Source organism: Tympanuchus pallidicinctus, unplaced genomic scaffold (genome assembly GCF_026119805.1).
Source record: "Tympanuchus pallidicinctus isolate F22 unplaced genomic scaffold, pur_lepc_1.0 scaffold2, whole genome shotgun sequence".
Classification (NCBI taxonomy): Eukaryota; Metazoa; Chordata; class Aves; order Galliformes; family Phasianidae; genus Tympanuchus; species Tympanuchus pallidicinctus.
In genome coordinates, this window is record NW_026294721.1 from 43,581,838 (window position 1) to 43,599,505 (window position 17,668).

The following is a 17,668-nucleotide window of genomic DNA, read 5'->3' on the forward strand; positions in this document are numbered from 1 at the left end:
AGCCTTGCTCAGGAGTGAGTCTTCAGCAGGACACTTTATTTAAAAGGTTTCTGTCACTCACAGAGTAACTTCTTGCTTTATACCTAGAAAACAAGCAAGGGAATCACAGACAAGTTTTTCTGATCCTTTCAGTTCTAGATACAGTATCTGTGAGGTGGCTACTGATTTCTGTAAGGGAGTGGACACAACAATCCTTAGAATCCTATTTTTTCAAGAGGCAGATACCTACTAATTGCAGTGAAATTACAGAATCATAAAATGGCTTAGGTTGGAAGGGAGTTTAAAAACTAGCTCTAACCCTCTTTTGTATGCAGAATTGTCACCTACCAGCTCAGGCTGCCTAGAGTCCCATCCAACCCAGCCTTGAGCGCCTTCAGGGATGAGGCACTCACAGCTTTTCAGGGCAACCTGTTTGAAATGAATATAAAAAAATCATAGAGCCCATTTCCAATGTCATTTCAGTGTGGAATCCTCTCAGTCTCAGAAGACTGTTACACTACATGCCCATTACTCAGATTCCTCCACAAGATGGCTTTGTTTGCACAAGAAACAAGGCACACAAGTTCCACAGGACTCTCCTGAGGGCATTTACCTTCAAAAAGGTGTTTTGGTCATGGACACCAGCTGCAATCCATGCTGTGAGTTGGCCCTACAGGCAGCACCTGCAAGACCCCTATGGCTGGCACACAGCACAGAATCTCTCCAAACCAGCAACTCATGTTTGTTTTTCACTTGTTACTGGTGACTAATGTCAGCAATGTTGTTGGGATGTTTAAGTGCAATTTCAAGCATGACTGGTTTCGTATGCTGTTTTTTTTAAACACAAAAGGTCACGGCCGTTTTGTTTTGCAAGCCATTAAGGAGGAAATTCATAAGACTCAAATCCACAGTGCAAATTAATACACAGCTCAAAACCTACCATGAGGTCCACAGTTGGCTTTTTTTCAGTGCATTGCACTTCTGTGATTTAGGCAGTCCCACAGGGGATTGCAGGGCAACAGCATTGCCTTGAAAACTGAAGAGGAGGCGTACAAAATTAGTGATTTTTTTTATTTTTTTTTCAGCAGTGGCCATTTAAAAAACAAAACAGCATTCCCGACATAACAGGCAGCCTCACTAATTTACTATTATCTTGTGTAGCAGAATTTGGACAGCAGCAGCCATGGCGTGAGTTACAGCAAGGCGTGCTGTAGGATGCTGTGATCTTTGCACAGCCAGCCCATTTTTTTTTATATTGAACTTTGAACACACTGCAGCGTCTGCGCCTGTGGAGAGATGGCCCAGGAAACAGCTAGAATATTAAGTACCCCAATATATGTTTCCCAAAGGAGGCCGGTGCTAATATTATACATTGCAACAACATTGCCTGAATGGTTTATTAATGGTAGCAAAACAGAGTGAATACGACATACAATGATAATAACAATAAATGTTATTTATATGGTGCCTACCCGCGACAGCACTCTAGAGGCCTCACAAAAATACACTTAAAATGCTGGCATTGCAGTATTAAAATATGCCCAAAGCTTCAACGAATAAAATGGATGTGATGTTTAAAATGTGATTTACTTATACGCTGTTCCCTTAGCAGCAAATAGACATTTTAGAGGGACAGATCGACATCTTTTTAAATGGCTGTCAATTTCATTTGCCCATGCGTTTGGAAGGCACCTTACAGCAATATGAACACACTTTGAGCACAAGCCATCTGCAGTCAGGTTCCTTTTAGGACTCAGAGCAGATTCCAGGGCAAGAGAAGCTCCTGAAGCAACGAGATTGCATTATGTATGCATGCAATTATAACTGCAAGGTAAATAAAAGTGAACTTAGCTTTAAAACGTTGCTAGAGCACGAGACAAGTGTGACACAACCCAGGGATACCTAACCACATCTGAAAGGTTTATTAAGAAACAGTAACAAGACTTTGACCAAGGCCCTGTTTATCTGCTAAAATCCTTTCCTTACACACTTCATCACAGCAAAGCTAAGGGGAGCATCAGCTCATAGCTGTAGCTGAAGACTTCCCCCATTAAACACTCTCAATTATGCACCAAGACATCATGTGTTGCCTCTCCTCATCTTCCCACGTCAAATACATTTAAAATGGAAAACACTGAGCACACAGGGAGTGTGCACAGCATAACTCAGTGTCCCTGTGCCCAACAAACGCTGTTTTACAGAAGTGTGCATGTGTATTCATGCTGCCATTTTCAAGAACAACTATTCCAGTACCACAGAGAGCACACTTTGGGACAGATTGACTGAGCAGACACTTGGCTGCAAGGAAAACAATCTAGTCTGAACTACACTCCTGATAAAAAGAGTCATTTGCCGTTTGTTGTGGGTTAACCCTGGTACACAGCCAAGCCCTTCACTGTTGCTCACTCACTCCCCTCAGTGGTAAGGGGAAAAAAATGAGAAAACTTGTGAGCTGAGATAGTTTAAGAGGCATGGAATACCCCTTTGATCAGCCAGCATTCGCTGTTTCAGCTGTGCCCCCTCCCACATTAGCTGAAACTTGGGTATCTTAACATCATTGTTTTGGTCACAGATCAAAAACACACTGCCAGAAGGGTGGCACAATAGAAAAAAAAAATATTCTATCCCAGAGAAAAATCATTGCACTTTTAGATACTTTAAATGTACTTCAGTGTGTTGAGTTTTGGGGAGACTTTCTTGTTTGTTTTCCTAAAGACAGTAAAAATCTGAGGTCACATTGGACTCCATTGGAGAACCTGGCAAACAGGTGCAACCTGGCAGTAAATAATAATTTTAAATAAATAATAATCAGCAAAGTATTAGTTAATTCCAAGCAGCAGCATTTCAAAAGCACTGAAGAATATAACCTATTTTCTCTGTAGAACACACAAATCTTTACAGCAAACCATCTTTAATCCCAGGGAGTCTCTGTCACCGTGTAAAGACCTACTGCTATCCCTCTCCATGCAATAAGCGTGGCATCCTTCTTTGACTGTGAACAATGAAAATTTCTCCTTTATCAAAGAACCCGAGGGAGAAAAATCATCTTGTCTTTGCATAACACACCACTCATTTTTATGCTTTATATAAAATAATAATGAATGTGGAAGGATCGCTAAGTTCCAAATCAATCACAGTCTTTTGATGTTATTATTAACTGCACATACTCCATTCTTGTGGTTTATGGTATCATCAGAACCCCTCAATTGATTTATACCCTGGTGATCTAGTTGTCTCAATTCATTATCCCATATTTAATTAATATATCCCTCAGAAGGAGTTGTCAAAAGACAAAGTTAATTACAGCAGCAAAAAAAAACTACTCAAAATCACGTGTCATATTTTAGTTCGGTGACAGCTCCTACAAAGGAACATTGAAGCCACTTTTGTACATTTTGCTGCTTCAGTGAATAACTACTGTTGTATTTTCCCGTCCAAAGAACACAGCAGACTAGTCTCTGCTATTTACAAGGTACTCCAGACTGAAAAAATTCTTATTACGTTACTATGTCTTTGAACTAGGCTTCAAGTCCTGATCCAGAAGAATGAAGAAACTGGCAACAAGTTATTCACCTTATTCATCAGATTCAAGTAGCACCCTTTATTGGGGGAAAGAGAGTATCATACCTGGTATATAAATTCATCAGAATTTTATTCGGAATTATTCCAGCTGTGCAGGCAATTTTTTCAGAAATGCCTTCATCACATTCAAACAAATGGCTCCTTCTGGAGGAATGTTTGCAGAAATTGTACGTTTTTAAGTTCACGTTGCAAAATATTGATATAAAAAGAACACTCTAAGTTTTAAGTATAAACATTTTCTGTGGGAACTGGATTCCAAGAGTTGCGTTTATCCAGAGGTGTAGGGCTCACACATTCTACAAAAAGCTGCCTGGCTTTTCTCAACTTTTGAATATTTTAAGCGATGTCCATGGGAATCCAGTGACAAATAATTGGCATTTTAAGACATATTTACAGAATTTTAGTGAACAATTTTTAATTGCGAATACGCAGATGAAATTCTATCTTTTTCCATGTATAACTTAAAAAAAATAAAAAGTCAATCTTTGAACTGCATGCATGAAGTAAGCTGATGAACTCTGCTACGTATGTAGCACTTGCGCTTTTTGTCACAAGTTGTGTCCCGCAGTAAATCTACTGGACTGATATTTTTAATACTTTTTTGTTAAGGTTTGTTTCTCATATTCCTCTCTTAATATGGCCACATACATTTGTTACTCTAGGTCTAATAGAGAAATAGTAATTCTCAGAAGGGTATCAAAGTTAAAAATATAAACTTGCAAAAAGTGATCTAAAGCTGACGCAGGGATGAAAATCAACATTACAACTACTCATACCTTCCATCACGTAATATCTCACTGTACACAGCATATATCTACATTCTTTCTCAGAAATCCCTTCACAAATCTTAACCATATAGTTGATTCAAAGACCTTATGACAAAGATTCCTGCACCTTTTGGACTAATGACCACTGTTACCCTTCAAATTTTCACCACTTGCACCACTGCTACTTAGAAAGCAGTGATTATATAAATGTTATTCCAGTTTACAGATCTGCAAACCTGCCACAGACCACTTACTGTGACCTCATGAACCACAGCCCGCAACTTGGGAACGGGAGCTTTGAGATTCAGTTTCCAGCTGTGTGTGTTTACCTACCATACACTAACTGCACAACAGAAACAGCTGTGGAATGAATGGTATTGCTACAAAGCAGTTGAGGACACCCACATAAAGTAGCATAACTCTGCTCTTGATTACAAAAGCATTATAACACGTATTTTATTTCCTGAAATCTTTCTTTTGTTATCGTTCTCAAATTCTTAAACATAAAAGGGGGGTTTCAGACATCAGTCTTTCTGATTATCGTTTCAAGAAGATTTGACTACAGTGTTTCTGACTGCCACAGTGTACCACTATGACTATGAAATATGTCAGATCTTCCCTTCGAACCCCAAAAGTTTCAAAACTTTCCCAATACTGCTTATTTGGGACATGTAACACCAGCATCCACGACATAGTGGATGCATGTCGACACGACATAGTCATAGCATGCTGAAAAGTACCTCTGTCTGTGGACAATAATAATTAACCTATCAGACAGGAAATCACACTCTAGCATCCTCCTAAACAAGACTAGTGTTGCTTCCTGAGCTGCCTGGACATGAGCTTTGTGCCCCAAGCAGGAGCATAGTTGTTGTGATCCTCCCTAGAAGACAGTACTGTGAAAATGATCTGCAGGAGAATGATGGTACTTCACTCCTTAGTCCCTCAAGATAACACCTTCAAAAGCTGCTGGACAAAACTAGATTCCTTAATCAACATTTAACCATTTGTTGTCTTGATCTTGCAAAGCACTTAATTGCATTCTGTCTGGCAGTTCAGTTCACATCCAGCTACAGCTCTGCCTACAAAACTGATGACAGTTTTCAATGCTTTGCTAAACTTCCAAAGCTGACCTAAGAATGCTACTGCAAGAGTTGCCTGGAACCCACAGACTCCACCAGCTCCCCTTTACCGCAGTGTCCCAAAAGGGGATACAATTTCCAGAGGCACTGCAAATCTATGATAGAGATCATCAGTTAATTCTTTCTATGTTATTCAGACAATTTAGTGAGATTATTTTAGTTTATTAATCATTTCTGAGCAGACTTCAGCTTCTTATTCATGTATTTATTATTTGCAATAGTCTAACACACAGCTAGTGCAAGCAAGCATTAGCAAGCAGAGAAAACACCTTCATCCCTCAACTTTGGTTACTTCAACATGTGGCAGAAAATATTTAAAATGATGAACATAATAAAGAATGTAAATAAAAGACAAGTATAGTTAAATATATGATAATAAACAAAATTATTAATTCTTTAAAAATTGAAAAAGGAGCTTACTGACCAGAATCAGAGAGTTTGTTTTTTGGGATGAGAAGTAAATCTCTCCCATCTCTGTCTGGCATGCTCCAGGAGCCACATGTTTAAGGATAGAGCACAGCTTTCCTGCAGCGCTGCTTTCAAGTAACAAGTGAACTCGTGCTGGCATTGAGATACAGTGATAACAGATACAAACTAAGGAAAAAGGAGAACAAGTCTGTACGGGATGGAGAGTATCAATATTCTTTCATCAATACAAGGATACTAAAAACGTTTTTTAAAAAAAAACTTCTCAGGCTGCCTGCACACATCCCTGGCACAAATCACCAAAGTTGTAATGAATTAACTGAGAACCCAATAAGTAAATACTCCTCCTTCACTTGTACAGCAAAAAACGGAAGGGAAAAAAAGGTTGAAGTGTCTGCTTGGGAGTATATACAAACTAAATCAAAGGTATTGTTCAAAATTTACAGCAGGTCATCTCTTCTTTTTTCCTATTTCTTTTCAATATCGAATGAAGGGCTGACCAGCAAGGTCAAACTTCCCTTATTAATGAGGCATTGCTAGAGCTTTGTCTCATTAGGGCACTCAGAACTATGCATTTACTGCAATTTGCAGCACTTAATAGAGAAAGGTCAGAGCGGGTTACGTTCAATTTCCACTTGGCAGAGGGAGGAAAAATGGAAGCAATTCATTTGCACAAATTTGAATAATTCTTCTCAGTCTCCTTTTCTTTATCTATGTCTAGATAATTCCTGCATCTTAGCCCACTCACAATCATCCCAAACCTGCCAACAGGCAGCTTTCTATGAAGGCCGTAATGGAGCTGACAGATTCTATGAATCCAGGTGTCAGAAGAAAGCCATTCGCTCCCCCCTTCCCCTCTCTCACAACAGGGAATAGGAGCTGCCTCTAGTGAGCTCTTAAACTTATCATAAATGTATCAAGATTGCTGTGGGCCATGAAACAGCTGTAGACAATTAATCTTTCCACAATTCTTCGGCATAAGAATTGCTTTCTCTGCGAAGTAACATCTGCCATGCTGAGGTGATTATTCATGGGCAATGGGCGCCACCATAGTTTTATGCATAGAGCCATCAGTGGCAATGAAGCAAAATTTATAGTTTTCCCTGGTTCAGTAAAAATAACATTTCAGCTGCATTAAAATGTCATCCATCAGCATTGTCCCAGAGCACAGGGCCCCATCTCATCCAGAGAAATTAAAAAGTATTCATTTTAATGCTAACTTGTGAAGCTTGCAGTGACATTGCTTTTTTTTTTTTTCACCTCCCTTTTTTGTAAGCTATATTGAGGAGGAGGCGGAGAACTGAAGGAAAAGGTTACGTGGTGCAGCGAAGCTGAGGATTAAATGTGCTACTGGGGAGTAATGATATACCAATTACTGGGCTGCTGGTTCTTATTTATTCATAACCCCTGAACGCTTAATCAAAAATCCTTGAATCAAATTGAACAACTAAAGAAGGAAAGTTATTTCACAGAGATAATGTAATTCTTCAGCTTAAAAAAAAAAAAAAAAAAAGCAAGAGGGTGCCAAATGGATATAAAGGCAAGACACAGCTCTTGCCAGAGTGGTAGGGTTAGTCTTTTAAAACATTAGCTTAAAGGAGTAGGGAAATTTAAGCCGGAAATGTAATGGTCGTAATTTACAAGCAAGTTTCTATTCTAATTTCTAGAGTAAAGCTGATTAATGCCTGCTTTGGCACTGTCCTCAAGAGAGAGAAGTGTGCTAAAACTTATGGTATGAATTAAAAGTGCTTTGCGTTGCTAATGTGTCATGGCTAGATTTCCACAACCACACTGCCTGGATAACATCTTCCCCAGGGTAAGGCTGCTGTCCCTGGAGGTGCCACTCACATCGGCAAGGATAACACACACTGGATTTAAGAATCCATTTGGACAGTCTATGGACAAAATATATTTTTTTCCTTGGTAAATACACAACAAGAAGGAAGAGCAGACCACATCTGTTCCTGTTGGAACAGGACCCAGACTTCCTATGCCCCAAGGCCCACATGCAGTGAAGAGCTGTAGTGGGCCTAAATCATGTCAGGGCTACTAACATGCCTGGTTTATTTTAGGTGGAAAGAAAATATTCAGAGTATGAAGAGATACATGGAAAAGGCTTGAAATTCCAAAGAGTATTCCATACAGTATCTAAACGGGTCTCCATTCAAGTTTTCTAGAAAATCAGGCTATATTAATTTCTGAAGTGTTTTAAGTTCAATAGAAGCAGCAGACTTCACATGCAAACTCATTTGAAAAGGGAATTTAAAGTTAGCAGCCTCACCTTTAAGGAGAGATTGCTTTGACAAGCACATCAGCCTTGGGGCTGTAGGTGAAGAGCCTCCCCACAAAAGCAAGCTTAGCTCTACGCAGGAGTACACACAGTGCACACATGGAGCATATTTCATCTTCCTCTACTTGGTTTGGCTCAGTGTGTCCACAGACTGGTTTTACCAATTGATTTTATGGTCACATTTGCGCCTCCTAAGCTTTTTCTTTCCACAGCATCTATGTGCAGACAAGCTTTCCTCAAAGATTCAAATTCTCTATATTTTGTGTTTTCCTTACAATCAATCTTATTACAGTGTGAGTGCTCAAAAAGAGAAATTCAGGCTTGGATCATGAGCGAGACTTAAATCCTTCAGTAATTTATCTGATGCCAAAATAACCGCTGCCGTGTCCAGAGCAGCTCTCATTTTATTAAAACAGTGGTAGCAGGTAGATGTGCTATTATTAAACTACTTAGTTCTGTACTAATGCACAGTTTGTTCAAATAAAAAATACCACTTTCTCTAGTTTGAGAGTCTCAAAACAGTGGTAAATGCACAGTAACATACAATTTCCAATCTAGTGTCTGTATCTGAGGAAGTGGTTAATTACAGATCTGAAAGATAAACTACGTGCCCACAAGCACGAAGCAACTCTCAGGAACTGAGTGGTAGTAAGCAACTCCAAATGAGGAACAAACAGGATTGTGATAAACTGTTACCTACCAGATTTGGTTTCAGGTTCTTTCTTCCGTTTCCTATGTGTTAAGAGGACCGGCTCAAGACCTATGTTGAGGGCGCAGAAGGCTTGTGCTGGTCTTTGGTGCATTCTTCACTTTTTATTGATTACTGCAGAAATGAAGAAAAAAAGACAGAGAGAGAGAGAGAGACAATGAGACCTGTCCCCAGCACGGGAACAAACAAAATCATTGTGATGGTTCGCACATTCTTTCAATCACACTGCTGATTCATTGGACAGGACAGGATCAGCTCTCAGGTCCTGCCTGACCTCACTCAAATTATGAGGTGCCTTGCATAGAAGAAATATTACAATTGGCAAGATCAGAAGAGAGCAACAGTGCCTGCCAGGCTCTTTTGAGATTTCAATGTATCAGCCAAAGTGGCACGCTGAAGGACACAGGACCCAAAAGCAAGGGAAATACTGAAGGAGAATCGCAAGTAACAATCCTATATAGATTCAGAGAGAGAGTGAAACAGCTAGTGAGAAATTATTTAAGAAATGGATTTGACACGAGGAGAATATACAGATCAACTCATTAAGGTGGAAGGGAAAAGACACCTCATGTTTACTAGACTGCTTTGTTGAATGGACAGAATGATGAAGTATCAGCAGGCAAAAGAAACAGTTATGAGAAAGAGACAGAGAATGAAAACAGAGGGAAAGGCACTGGGAAAGTTGGGAAAGGAAAATATAAATTTAGTATTAAAAAAAAAATCCATGTGAAAGAGAAAGATAAAAAATAGAGATACAGTAGAAAAGAAAGCAGCCAATACAGTTAATTTTCAGCATCCACAAGGCTCCAACGTTTGCAACCTTACACTTAGTTGTGAAATCCATCTAGGGAACATACATCAAGATCCATTCTCTCTTCCATGGGCAATCCGAACTTTCCTGGATTCAGTCTATGTGCAGAAATAACAACGTTTCAGTTACCACAGCTGAGAAAGCACAATCATCCAAAGAAAGTACAGACTTTGCATTTTTAAGGAGATTTTCTTTATTCTTTTTTTATTATTATTATTTAATTTCACCTGATCTTGGCCCGTGTTCCTTAATCTTAAAAAAATATGGAGTTTTGGCTTATGAATATGAAGTTCTTTGTGCACAGAAGTAGTCCACAGGCTGTGGATGTCCAGCTTCGCAAAGAACAAGATTAAAGAAGGAAGAAAAAAAACCCAAACTCTTCCAATTTCTGTTTTTTCAAGTGTGAGAAGCCAGGATAAAATGGAAACTTGAGCGACCAAAAAAAAGTGTGTTACATTTCATATGCTTAACTCTAGCAAAGAAAATAAAATATTTTAGATCTTAGTTAAGAACAGGGTTTTCATAAGCACCCAGGAACAAACTCAAGATCCACTCAGTACTACACCAATCTCTGACAGCTTCAAGCATCAGAATCCCAGACAAACAGCATGAGATCAAGACAGTACTTTTTCTCCTGGATGTTAATCTCAGTTAGCGGCCTGGTCTAGTATTAATTGTGGAGGTTATTGGCCCTGCCTGTGGCAGGGGGGTTGGAGATTCATGATCCTTGAGGTCCCATCCAACCCTCTGATTCTATGATTGTTTCAGAGATCTCCTGAGCACTGACTGCCTCTTGCAACATCCAATCCATCTTAACAGCACTGCTGAACTTTTGATGAAATAACGATTTCAGGCAGTCCTCAATATCTGCCTTTAGCTCACTGCTCTCTCTACCCCTCTGCACTATGAGAGTCTGTTAAGAAGAGCAGTAGGAGATGCACATCTGTTGGGGCTACTGGCAACTCCAGATTTTTCCAGCAGCTCTCAGGATATTTGACTTCCTCAGAGGCCAGGTTTATTGTGCATTCAGTCAAGCAGTAATGCTCGTCTACATGACTTCTTCATGCCTCAGCAGGGAAAACTGCCTGAGATGATCAAGTAGGTGAAGTTTTTCTGGATGCTAGCAATAGAAGCATAATCTGGTTTTCCATTCCATTTAGGAATGTTTCAACTCAAACGGTAAGCCACAAGGCTTTTAAAATTTGGCTCCTTTTTCAACTGTACAATTACCCTTCCCAAGAAATGTTAGGACAAGACTATTAACCACATTATTGATTTTCTAAAATAACAAGCTTACCATGACTTCATCAGCAAATTTGCTGATGCCAGGCCATAACTACACTCAGTGGTCACACCAAGTTATCTTATCCCACTAGGAAGGTCTCTCTCACCTTGAAAATGCCTGGGTTTTACCATAATACAGGCTGAATGCTCCGGGGGATTCATCAAGAGCTTTTAATTATCATTTACACTCTGAGAACTGGAAACCCCACTGGAAGTTCATGTTCATAATATCTATCTGCACATAATTTTCCCAGATGCAAGTTTCCTCTGAGTAGAGTAGAAAGGTGCTCTGAGGAGTCATTCTTAGAAGATGCAGCATATCCTAACAGCTTGGATATATCCCTGAAAAGCATGACAAAAGCCAGAGGAGTTTCCCACAGGCAAAAGGGAAGAACCAGATCCTGGATAGCCACTTGCCACGTGAGGTTATGAGGTCACAGGTGACTGCTTAGAGACATGGGAGACTGCAACCAACACGAGAACTCTCCTCTGGTCCTCAGTCACACTCTTCCATCAAACACTTCTTTACACTCATCTTTCTACCTGGTATATGGACAGATGTGTTCCTGTCCAGCAATTTATCAGCAGTAAGGCCTGTGCAAAAAGCAATTTAGGAGACAAGAGAATTCCCAGAGAGAAAAAAAAAAAAAAAAAAAAAAAATGCATTTTTGTAACCTCAACCCTCAACTAACAGCACCCCTTCATTCATTTTCTACGATGCACTCACATTTGGAGCCAGGCAAATTATATCCTTTCTCTTTCCATAGGGCTGCACACCTTTTTTTTTTTTTTTTTTTTTTTTTTCATACTGTTATTTACTATAACTTTACTTCATTAGTGTTAAAGACTTTATTTCATGTTAAATGTTGGGGGTCTTTTAAAATAGGAGAGGAGACAGAGGGAAAAAAAAGAGGGCTACTTTATCAAATACATTAAACGCTTATATCTATTTGATTTTAAAAAATTGTGAAGCACAAATTATCCAGAGCTTAGCACTCAGAGTCTCTTTCTTGGCCTATAAAGTCAACAGTTATGGTGTTAAAGTTTAATCAATCCCATAAAATGTTACTCAGAAAGTGACCCTGGTGTTATGGCTGAAGTACATCTCCTACATTAAAAAGCACTTTCATGGAAGCCAGAGCAGTGTTATTGAAAGAGCAAGCTAATAGGTATCTAGATGAGGTTAAGAGAAGGAGGTAAAAGGAAAGGAGAGTATTGGGAGAGACAGTAGAGGAAAGGGAAATAAGCTTTTTTCAAGTGATTCCCCTTGGAGCTAAAATGTGGATGACTGGATGACCAGATTGAAAGGATAAAAAGCTCTTTTACAAATTGCCCAAAAGCTAGTTCTTTGTGAATTTCACAGTAAAGCTGAATGCAGTTTTCATATTCAATATGAAAAGATAATAGCAAACACCAATGGTTACATCACTGTAGTGAGACAATAGATACAATCACCTTCTGCAGAAGACAGGTTTCTGAATACCACTAAAAGTAAGGTTAGTCAAACTGCAACTTTATCAGAACATAGTATTTGTTGGCAAAAGAAAAAAAATAAACCAAAAAAGATCACTAATTACAGTCCATGAGTATTATTTTTGACCATTTTAATTCTGAATACAAACACATTTCTAACATCCAACTATCTTCCATGGGAACAGGAAAGCTCTAGGCAACACATATGTCAGCCTTGCCACATATTCAAAAATTCGTTTATGATTTGGAGTGGAATACTCGGTATTCTTCAATGTTTCTGTCATGGTCCGCAATACTACGGGTCTTGCCACAAGTGAAGAATTTGAAAGCACACTAAACTTCTGAGGGAAGTGGTATGGCTTAAAAGCAGAAGAGGTAAGCCTCACAGGAAATTCAAAACTGCTCAGCATGCTACGAGATCTTTGCACTTCACAAAGTACGACTCTACCGCTCATCCACAAGTTAGGAAGTCTGCCAGATTTTACATCAAGATTATAAACTGTGCTGAGCCCTCGGTCCAGTACATTGTGTCTTCCAAACTCATGTCTAAACATATGCAATCCACTCAGATGATCAATTTAAATTCAATAAAATTAGTATTTGAACAGAAATTATGGCAGAAGCTATGCAAAAACTGTTATAGAGACACAGTCTATGGTCAACTCAGGTGAACAAAATTTATTTAAAGATCTAAAAGGAAAAAAAAGTTCTTCTTTCAAAGGCCTCTGACTCAAAATCACTTGCTGTTGATAAGCAGTGTCTTCTTTAGAGTGTTGTTTCAGGCTGCATTAAAAAAGGGGTGGCCAGCAGGGAGAAGGTGATTGTCTCCCTCTACTCAGCTCTTGTGAGGCTCCATCTGCAGTACTGCCTCCAGGCCTGGGGCCCCCAGTATAGGAAGGACGTGGAGCTCTTGGAGTGGGTCCAGAGGAAGGTCACTAAGATGACCAGAGGGCTGGAGCACCTCTCCTATGAGGAAAGATTGAGGGAACTGGGCTTGTTTAGCCTGGAGAAGAGAAGGCTCCAGGGAGACCTCATTGTGGCCTGCCAGTTCTTGAAGGGAGCGTATAAAAAGGAGGGGGAATGGCTGTTTACGAGGTGGACAGTGATAGGATAAGGAGGAATGGTTTTAAACTGAGACAGGGGAGGTTTAGGTTAGATATTAGGAGGAAGTTTTTCACTCGGGGAGTGGTGACACACTGGAACAGGTTGCTCAAGGAGGTTGTGGATGCCCTGGAGGCATTCAAAGCCCGGCTGGATGTGGCTCTGGGCAGCCTGGTCTAGTGACTGGTGACCTTGCACATAGCAGGGGGGTTGAAACTAGATGGTCATCATGGTCCTTTTCTGTGGTTCTATGATTCTGTGATGTTTTCTTGCTTAAGGAAATTTCAAGTGACTTTTTCTCTCAAATGATTCCAAATGAGTTATACTCTGAAGTGGGAATCTCATATTGCATATAATAATTTTTAAAAAAGGTTTTTTAACTGACACAGAAGAACAAAGAACTAAAAAGTTGTCCTAGCCTGATCTTGAGTGTATTCCAATACCACTATCCCAGAGGGTCTTTTAATGCAATAAGGACGACTTATTGCACTTCTGAAGAACCAAACCTTGTCCATTGAAAGTTCTCATCATAACAGAAGAAAAAAAAAAATTTGCAAATTTCACCCAGAAAACAATACTGGACAGCTCCTTAAGCCTGCAGAGCACCCAGAAAAAACACTCACCAGCAAGCCCTCCACAACTCTCCGCCTCCAGAATTTGTTAACATCCAAAAGGAATCATTCTTCCAACCAGTCAGAATTACATCTCAAATAACAGTATATTCATTTTCACACGATTAACACACAATGCAACAAATACATGCAATGATTCCATCAGATCAGAGATACTGACAGAGCTTTGCAGTTAAGACTGAATGTCAAAAACAAGACAACAACCTGAGGGATAATTTATGGCAAGTTCTTCACAATTCCTGCAGTTTCACAGTTCTTCACAAATAAATCTGAAAATGCTTTCAAATACTAGAACCTAAATGAATCAACTTGAATGTACGAAGGCGTTAGAATCTATCATCCAGATTCATGCCAAATTATATTAATCTGAAGTTCAGCTTGAACCTCTCACTTCACAACGTAATTTGGAATTCCTCCAAATTTCAGCAGTGTTTAGAGCCAAGGTTTTGATGAGTAGTCTTGTTGTGTACAGCAGTGCAAGTAGTACTTTAATACATGTAATACTAAAATGGAAAATTATAATACTAACTCAGTTGTTGCATCTGAGAAGTTTACAATGCTCAAACACCACAGTTTTCTGCACAGTGCTTATGTCTAATTATACTATTTTCTTTGACATACCTATGCCAACTAAGCATTTTATAAACTGATGAGAACACTCACTTTATTAACTTCCTTAAGTTGTTCAGGTGAAATTGCAAACATCCAGATGTTGACAAGAGTGGAACAGCTTCTAAGGTCTTCAATTTACTAATGGATCCAGATCTCCAGAATGAGCAAAACTACAAGCACAAGAGACTGATTATCATAGTGCATCCACTCACCCATTCATTAGGGCACTTTATCTGCTTCCCCTCCACATCCCCCAAACCCAGGCTACCTTTAAACAGCTTTAACCACAAGTTTTCCTCCTTGCTGAGGGACTACTGCAAAGTTACTACTTCCAAAGCTTTCCTTCACTATTTGGCTTAAACCACTTTGCTCTCCTTTACACCTCACTATTTAAAGTTTATCTTTCCTGTATACAAGAAACAATTCTTCTTTACATCTCATAGATGAGTAATATTTGTAGACCATGGTTTCTTGTTCAAAATTGAGATGGTAAATAATTATATGGCAAACAACAAATCACTCATCTTCCTGCCATGCCGCACAATGCCAAAAATTGTAGTTCTTTTTAAGTAGTTTCACACTAGAGCAAGGTTCTTTATTATAATCTTGACTGGGAACATACTAGTAGTGAAGAAGGTTTCTGATTTAGCAGAGATCAATGATTGATAAACAAATACAACTATACCTTCAGTGTAAAGTTCAGACACAAATTAGTGTTCAAATCCCTCTACTGCAGAGGGAGGATTGCTATCTCAGTGTTATTCCAGTCTATTCAAATTGCCAGCTAAAAAAAGGCTTCTTTTTTTGTTCCCTTAAGTAACTTATTAGTTAAAAGGATGTGAATTAACTTAGAATGAATGTTCAATTCATATAGTTGAATCGCCATCATCATTATTACAGGAAGCTCTAATCATTACACAGCCACTAATATCAGACATTCTGCTAGCTTGCCTTTAATGAACATGACTCACATTTCACTTTAATGATTCCTGCACCCATGCCTCCTCTCTACCTTCTGCTTCTACCACGTATGGGGGTAGGGTGGCCTTTCTAAAGATGAAAGGCTACCTTTTAAGAAAGGAATAATTCCCAATATCTTCATTTTATTGGTGCTCATGCTGCAAAGACTTGGATACATCCGGAAAGTCTAAGAAAGTACTCACTGCTATCTTCTTTCAAGGAGTCTCGAACTGTGACACTCTAAATGGTAGCATATCAAAGAAGTGTTATCCTCAATAGAACTGAACTGTCTGTAGCATTTCCTCCAGAAGAGTCACCTTCTCATCTTGCTCAATCAACTCTTCCTCTCCTGCAAGGGAACACAGCAGCTGAAGCAGAGTGGAGCTGGCAGAAAAGGGGCTTGTAAAAGTGACAACACACAAATGCAAGTTCATCACAATAAGGACAGAAAACCAAAGAGCCCATGGGAGTACTTCCAAATGCTTGACACTCTCCATTTTCACACAAATCTAATTTCACGGCAAAAGTCAGCTACTGAGATACTGCAGCTACAGATGGCTAAAATAGTCGCATGGTTCACATAACTCCGTTTCCTGGAGTCTTTAATATATTCACAGCACAGATCATTTTTCAAACAATCCCCCTTCAGTCAGGTAGCAGTCAAATATTTCTGTGGCTGCCATAAACAACTGCTTGAGAAGCATTACCAATAACAGCCAAAGATAGGCACAAATTTTGCGCTTCACGTCAGCTACAACAACAAAATATGCAGCTGCATTCAAACAAGAACACAAGGAAAAAAAAAACAGCTACTTTGCACAAGACTTGCATTACATTCCTTAAACTTTTTTTGCCAGCAATTCTGCAATTCAGTGCTGTAGTTTCTTCATTACACTGTCATTTAAACAGAATCCTTCCTCTCTTAACCTGACTGCTAGAGCCAATTCAATGCCATGTGCTAACATAGCCTTCACAAAGGATAAGACTTCAGCAGCTCAGATAGTCAGGTTGTATCCTATGGGTCGTGATTATGGGTGCAAATATATTTCTTCTCTACACAATGAGAAATCCTCTACTGCACTCATCAGTTAGACAGACTAAAACATTTTACAGCATTCCTGCTGGACAGATGAAGGAAAAGTTAAGAAGACTTCACAGAAGTACCTCTACATCCATGCCAGGTACGATGCCCGACATCTAACTACAAAGCATTCAGTCATCTGAGGCCACAGATGAGCATTAGTATAACTACTTAAAACACTTACATGAGTCAAGGGAAGTTAGAACATTTCTAAAACTGGTTAACAAGTTCAGCATTTCAGTTTGCTTCTCAGTATTTTGATGTGTTTTTTTGTTGGTGTTGTTTTTGTTTGTTTTGTTTTGTTTTTTCCCAAGTTTTATTCACACACCAATTCCTGACTTTCTCTTACTGACTTCAGAGAGGCTGGTAGAGTTAAGTGTCACAAAGCTTTTTTGAAATAGTTTAATCCTTCAGAACCTGTATGACGTCCATGCTTATGTATAGCATCATACACCAATTAGGTTTGGGCAACTCCTGAATTAAGGGCTCAAAAACATTAACACTTTCTGAAGTGCTTGTTGGCTTAGTAACCAGTGTTCATATCTTACTTAAAAGATATAAAGTTCAATGTATATGCTACATTATGTAAATACTAATACTAATGTAGCCTACACATGCTATCACTGTTTCTGCACTGTAAGCCCTTTATAGGGTGACTCAACATACTCATATCTTAAATGGGATGCTGCTGCTCACGCTGCTGCAAGACCAATTTGAATGAGATACTGGGGAGGGGCAATTTTTTTTTTGTCCATTGCTGCTTCAGACACAATCTGAAGAGTGTTCACTCATGTCAGTCAAGTCCAGCTAGAGATTACC

General features: G+C 39.2%; 1 long non-coding RNA gene across 1 annotated transcript; it reads right to left on the reverse strand.

Moving 5' to 3' along the window:
- Positions 1-9,720: 9,720 nt before the first annotated feature.
- On the reverse strand, positions 9,721-16,111 carry LOC128080402 (uncharacterized). The gene is made up of 3 exons (XR_008206664.1): positions 15,972-16,111; positions 14,860-14,978; positions 9,721-9,804 (listed from the first exon to the last, which is right to left on the reverse strand). It is a non-coding gene; the product is annotated as an uncharacterized LOC128080402 (long non-coding RNA).
- Between the last annotated feature and the right edge of the window lie 1,557 nt (positions 16,112-17,668).